The sequence below is a fragment of the Scomber scombrus genome, chromosome 18, assembly GCF_963691925.1.
Source record: "Scomber scombrus chromosome 18, fScoSco1.1, whole genome shotgun sequence".
Taxonomy (NCBI): domain Eukaryota; kingdom Metazoa; phylum Chordata; class Actinopteri; order Scombriformes; family Scombridae; genus Scomber; species Scomber scombrus.
Window position 1 is genome coordinate 25,522,651 of NC_084987.1, and position 7,576 is coordinate 25,530,226.

A 7,576-nucleotide genomic window follows, 5' to 3' on the forward strand; every position below is an offset into this window, starting at 1 on the left:
TAATAAACTTTCAGAGCTTCATGTTGGTTCTTTTCAATGCTTTAAGCAGCGTAATCAAAAAGTAGGAATGGTTTTTATCATTACTAAATACATTTAATTAAATACAGTTATGGGGTACTTGCACTTTCCTAGTATTAAATAAATAAAGTATTACTAGTTTATGTTACTATATATCTCTACTCCACTATATATAACCTATCTGACAGCTATAGTACATATTTAAGATTAACATTGTACTCAGAAAATATACATAATATTATAAGATTTAATGCAACTAGAACTATATTTTTTAGTCTTTATCCATACATACAGTTATATGGATATAATAATATACTGTTGTCTTTATTTTTAATATCTGTTTACAGGGTGAGATCCAGACCATTGATATGCTTCACTTGACTCCACATGTTTACCTTTACAGCAGATTATTCTTGGGCAAGCATGCACTCACACACACAAACACAAACAAGCAGACACACACAGACCACACAAAACAGAGGCTAATACATTTTAAGGATGTGCAGCAGATTGAGATTGAGATCTCTCTCTCTCTTTCTCGCCCCCTTTGGACTCTTTCCTGATTTTTCTCCTCTGTTTCTCATGCATGCATGCATAAAATAATGCAAACATCCACACACACACACACACACACACTTGAGGTTCACTCTTTCATGTAAATCACATCTCTGTTGGCTCCCCAGCTTTGTTTTTGTAGCCTTATGCAAATGACCAGTTAATAAATGCTGGCTAATGAATTCATTACATGCTATCTGACACACACACGCACGCACACACACACACACACACACACACACACACACACACACCTGATGTGATTTGCATAACAATAGACCAGCTTTGTCTCAATGTTACTCTTCATTTAAGAACATGCATTTAATATATAATATAATATAATATAATATAATTCAGTTTAATTTATGTAAATACAAACCGTATGAAAAATGTAATAAGATACATTTAAATCACAAACGTTAAAATAAGATTTCAGGTACACATGAAATACATAACTAAAAATGAACGGCAATTTTCCAATACTTGAAAAATGATTCTTGTAAGCTTTAATTACAACAACTGAAAAGACTTACGTTGATATGTTTGGTAATTTGATATCTGTCCCCTAATGAAGGGAAAGCAGATCAAAGGGGATTACTGAAGGAAACCATTCCACCAACTTCCATAACTGTGACCCATAGTGTTCTTATTGATGTACATTCCTGTATAGTGTACTTTCATCCTAAGTGATCCATTATCAGCTGTATTCTTCTGGAGTCTTGCAGGAATAAGGTCATATTATATCTGCACAGTATGTAATATCATATATTATGTGAAATTCCCCTGTGCTTCTTTATAGTGACCACACTCAGTCATTTTCTATGTTCAACTAAATTCTTATCCATAACAATTCCACTCATTCTAGATGAGTCATTATACAATTAAACCTATAAAACACCACTCTCCAGTAGTGTGTATGCTGTATTGGTTGTAGCCATTGCTTAGGCATAGGGTGACAAATATGCCATATTTAGTGGTATATTTGGTGGATTTTGGAATATACCTCCTTAGAATGAATGAGATTGGGATTTGTTGTGTAACCTGAGATAATAAAATAATAATTCCAGAGTGAAGTAAAGCTCTTCAAATGTGTCAAACACTGTACTGACATTTCTAAAGTCAACACTCACAGCAGCTCCTTTAATCAGCTCTGCAGGTTAGCCAATGAAAATAAAAACAGATTTTTTTTAAATGTTATATTATTCTACATTTGAAACTGGAAGCTGCCTTTGTGTAAATGAAACCAAACATTTTAAGGTGTACTATTTAAATAATTTAATAAATGAGCTTTCAGGATTATATAGAAGCAAGAGGTCAAAGGTCACAGAGCCTGACACTAAGAATGATAACAGAGCAGAGAGAGGACAGGACAGAAATGAGAATAAATGCAGAGGAGGAGTACAAAGAGTGTTCCTCTGTCTGTGGTCTCTCTTGCAGAAGCGAAACATTGACAGTGAAACCTGATAGAAAAACACAGAAAATTACCACCATGAATTATTATGGTAATGATCATCGCCTCAGGCTGTATCATGCAATAATACATTTATATATGTTGGTTCAGGCAGCAGTATGGTTCAGGTCTGTGTGTGTGTGTGTGTGTGTGTGTGTGTGTGTGTGTGTGTGTGTGTGAGGGGGGGGGGGGTTATAATGAAAATGATTTTTCATGCTTTCACTTTGTGTTGGAAGTCAGTATATTTTGCATTGTCACAATAATAAACTCTTTTCCGTCCAGTGTTTCATTCATTCTTTTTTTTCAGTTTGATGTTTTCTGATCAGAAAGCGAAAACCTGAAAAATGTTGACATGATAAAACCTTATAAAGCACTGTTATTATAAAAAAAATTGAAGTCAAACCTACCTAAAATTTATAATTACCACATTTAATCAGCTAATTGTTTATGATCATGAGTTTAAGTCTTTTACATAGATTAGTCTATTGTCTCATGGCTTAAAAGTATATATATATATATATATATAAACCTTCTTTGTCTAGTTTGAAATAACCTATTTTGTAAATACTTATGTGTCTTTCCACATATATAAATGTATTTTCACAAACCTGATAAGTTACACACAAGCACCCACCTCCACTAATTATAATGATCAGACACCAAAAATGAAGAGACAGTTTTTATCTATTAATTCAGTGAAATATATATTATTAATAGTCTGTTTCTCGTAATGTGAAGGTGTAATTGCTGTTTGGAAAATACTGAATTCTTAAAAATGAGTTTTGTTATTTATTTATCTATACACACACGTTTAAATACACTGAAGACAGACGACTAAGGACACGACCTCAGTGTCCTCAATAATGGAAGCTACGACTACGGAGTCCATATCAAGTGTAGTAATAGTCATGGCCCGATATACCATGCAGGCAATGTGGGTATATGCACAGCGATCCATGAGTAGAAAGGGGAGAACAAAATGTGGGTTCCACAGAAATACGACACACGGCTTGACCTTTCTCTTGTTGTTGATAATTATGGTCACTGTTAGAAACCTGGTATGTCATAAATAAAAAAAGGAGTAATAAGGTTTCTACCTGACACCAGTGTTATCCAATCGAAATGAAATAAAAGTTGTTTTCACATGAGCACATGGCACATGAGCTTCAGTGCCCAGGGGCCCCTTGAGGTACTAATGCTGCCACGGTAATAGTGGTATACAGGTGGTGGCCAACATTACAGTCAAAGCTCATAATAATCTCCCTCCACTCCAAAAATTGATTTTCTGACAAAAAAAGGACAGTCACCTCATAAAAACTTTGCATCCCATCTCTTCTTTCTCCCTCATTGAAAAAACTCACAGTCAATGCAGATTATGTTCATTTCAAAAGCTGAACACTGGATGTTTCCTCCTTCATAGTAAAGTCCATTCTCAGTGTTTGTGCTACTGAGGCTTTAAGTTTCCACATCACACTGGACCACCATTAGCCTTTAAACCAGTTGCGATGTCACAAATCATGCTGGTGACAATAAGAAAACACATTTTTGAGTGGAAGGTGACTTTAAACATGTGGATGTACCAGTATGATTGTATGACATCATCCTAGCCTATCCTGGGAAAATGGTATCACACATAAATTATTATTCAAATCAAAGTATTGTAATGTCTTCAAACTTAAGAGGAGAGATCTTTAAACTTGACATTTGAAACTTGTTTTCTATATGGACTAACACTCCTCCACAAGCCTCACTCTGATGTTGCCTCATTATATTCATATAATATGTTAATGTCTTGTCACAGTGGCACCTCCATGTGGCAGCAAGTGATAACAGCGTGACCCAGTGTCACCAGTGCAGCCTTAAATACTGTTTTCACATGTGCTGTTTCATTTCAAATACTTTGGATTTTCACTCTCACCATTTAACCCCAGAGCATGCTGGTAGCCCACAGGGACTGGCCAATCAGGAAGCAAGAGGGCCATTGGCACTTCCTGTCAGCAATCAGCGCCGGCCAGGTGTGATGGATGGATATGACGCACGCACACAACCGCACACGCACACAAACACACACACATACACTGTGAGTGAGTAGTTGAAGTTAACCAGGGCTTGGTGTGTGTGACACCACCATCCATTACATTAAAACAGGAGAGTGTGTGCCAAAACCTGACACTGCACAGATGCTCTGTGAGGGTGTGTGTGTGTGTCATATGTTTATTAACCTTTTATTTTTGTCAATTCATGTTATTTGCTCTTTTACTCACTTTTACCCCTTTCTCTCTCTCTGTCTCTCTCTCTCTCTCTCTCTCTCTCTCTCTCTCTCTCTCTCTCTCTCTCTCTCTCTCTCTCTCTCTCTCTCTCTCTCTCTCTCTCTCTCTCTCTCTCTCTCCTCTCTCTGTGGTCTCTCTCCCTCCATCTGCCATATTAATTCCTCTTTTTATATCTGTTTTGATTATTCTCCCTCCTTTCCCCCTCTGTGATTATAAAAGATTTTGACTGAATTGATCACAAAATAAATTTGGACTGAGACAAAACAAGACACAATCCATTATTTGATTATTTATTACTAGTGAAAATCATTTCCCCAGAACTATAATAACAGAATATCTTCCCAAAGTTATCTAAAGAAATGTTTATTCTTTTATATTTACAGCTGCATATTAAAAAAGGTCCAGAAACTAGATATTGTTTAAGTAGGATCACTGCTGTGTTATTTAAACATCAAAACCTTAACTCTTACATACTGTTCATATTCTACACCCTCACTATGTCCTGGGTAAATTTTGACCCGGTCTAAGAATCTCCTCATGAAAAGTGTCTATACCAAATGTTGAACTACAGATGTGTTTAGAAAGCATCAATAGTGGATCTGACTGATCAATACATGTGTTTAAACCTTGATTCATGTTTCAGAGAGCAGAGAGAGTGTATTTTTTAGCTTTTACATCACTAAACATCTCCTATCACACAATATCATGTCCTATTTTACTTAAGACATGAAAATATAACATAGCAATAATGATGTAAATGTGTTTTATGTAAAGGTAAAATGAACTGTTGGGTTTATTGTATAACCATTAGAGCCATCAATCTTCACTGCTACATCATAAAAAGAAATCCTTATTAAAACTATTCACTATTCATTTCACTAAAGCACATGTCCTCACTCTCTCATTTTAAAACTCTTCTTAAAACCCACCTCTTCTCTTTGGCTTTTGACACCATGTAGAAAGTTGATTTTATGTGTATACTGTACATGCATATTTTTATCTTGTGCGGGCAGTGCATTTATTTTATTTTATTTTGTTTTATTTTATTTCATTTCATTTTATTTTATTTTATTTTATTTTATTTTATTTTATTTTATTTTATTTTATTTTATTTTATTTTATTGCTTTCATCTTTCTATTGTCTACTTCATCTTTTTATTGTGTTATCTATTTATTGTGTTTTATCTTGTTGTGCAGCACTTTGGAACTGTTGTGTTTGTTAAAATCGTGCTATATAAATAAAGTGGATTGGATTGGATGTCAATAGATACGGCTTCAATCTGACCCAGAACAGCCTCAATGACAACATTTTAAAAATATTTTCATTTTTTGTGCATTTTGAACCACTTTAGTAAAAGTAATTACATTTCAGGGTAAAATACATGTGGTGTGTTTTTACACCAAATGTCAAATTTGACCTGAACAGTAAGTAAGAGTTAAAAGAGGCATTCATTCATTAATCTGCAGTGAAAGAAACATTAAAGGAATAGTTCAAGGTTTTTTTTAGGAAATACACTTAATCAATGACTTGCTGAGAGTGAGGTGAGAGGATGGATACCACTCTCATATGTGAATAAACATGCAGCTGGTTATCTTAGTTTAGCATAAAGACTGGAAACAGCCAGCACCTCTAGAACTAGCTAATTAACATGTTATATGTTGTTTGTTTAATCGATACAAAAACTGAAGTATTAAAATGAAAAGAGGAGGTTTTACAGAAGATTATGTGCTGGACTATTTCTTGTCAGTTGCCAGGCAACCAGCAAGGACTCCAGAAGAAATAGGCCACAAACAGTAACTCCTATATAATGACAAATAGTTGTTATTTTACACTTTATGTGCATATTGTCAAGTTTTAAACAATCCAGTTTCACCTGATAAACAAGAAATAAATAATAAATATAAAAGCCCACTGTGACTTTTGTACTCCTATTCACACTTTCTCTCCCACTTTGGTTATTCTGTTATTTGGTTCCAGTGCTATAATAATACATTTTTTTTAATGGATACTCATTTATAATATTATCAGGAACATCATAAAAGATTCAATCGTCAGCATTTTTGTAAATAAAGAGCGACACTGAGAATCAGGTCACAATATTATCTAAAATATTCCCCCAAATTGTATTTATGAATAAAATCCCTCTATAAGATGCATAATGATAAAAGAGGCAGCCGTTTCTCTTTTTGCTATAACAGTTTAAAGTCGAGCTAGTTCATTAAAAATGATTAAAGTTCTGAAAAGTCTGCTTCCAATATGACATATAGGTCTTTTAAAAAGGTGACACCCAATAAATATAGCTCCTTATTCATCCTGCCTGCATGCACAGTATTTGAAAGCAGTCTATACTTTAACTTGAATTATGAACTTAAGGTAATTAATTTCTTTTAATTTATTTATTTTGTCTCAAAATGCACAAATAAATGTGTGTGTGTTTTTCCCCCCGTCTTTTATTATTATAAAGAAACTCTTCCCCTGGTGTGTGTGCGTGTGTGTGTGTGTGTGTGTGTGTGTGTGTGTGTGTGTATGATTACCAATTAAAGAACACAGTGAGTGATGGAGTCAGTGTGGAACACAGATAACACTCACCTCATGTTTCTCCCTCGGCTACCATTAATATGAAATTCTGATAATGAAATTATATTTAAATTGTAGCTGCGTTGAAAAGAATCTCTTTTCATTGTTGGAGGTGAAGGTGGTGTTGTGGTGTGTGTGTGTGTGTGTGTGTATGGGAGGGGGGAGAGGAGGGGAGGGGGGGGGGGGGGCTGTTAATGCTGCGAGCGGCTGAATGAAACGGTGTGGGGAGTCGGTGAGTGCAGATAAAGCCCTGCTCATGTATCAGCCTGCTCACCTGTCTGCAGCCAGACCGCCGTAATGGATAGACACGAGCTGCAACCATCACTCATACTCACACTGGCTGCTTCTGCATGTGTGTGTGTGTGTGTGTGTGTGTGTGTGTGTGTGTGTGTGTGTGTGTGTGTGTGTGTGTGTGTGTGCGTTCATGCGTGCGTGTGTGTGTGTGTGCGTGCATGTGTGTGCGTGTGTGTGTGTGTGTGTGTTTTGTGTATTTGGTGGTAGTGGTGGGAGTGATTATATGTCTGCATGGGTGCATGACAGAGAGAGACAGAGACAAAGTGTGTAGCAATGTGTGTATTTATGTGTATGTGTATGTGTGTGTGTGTGTGTGTGGTTAGTTGGGTTATTCCTGTCTGTCTTTCTGTCATTTTGATTGATACTTCTAACACTGACACCATTTTAGTAGAAGCATCTCTCTCTCTCTGT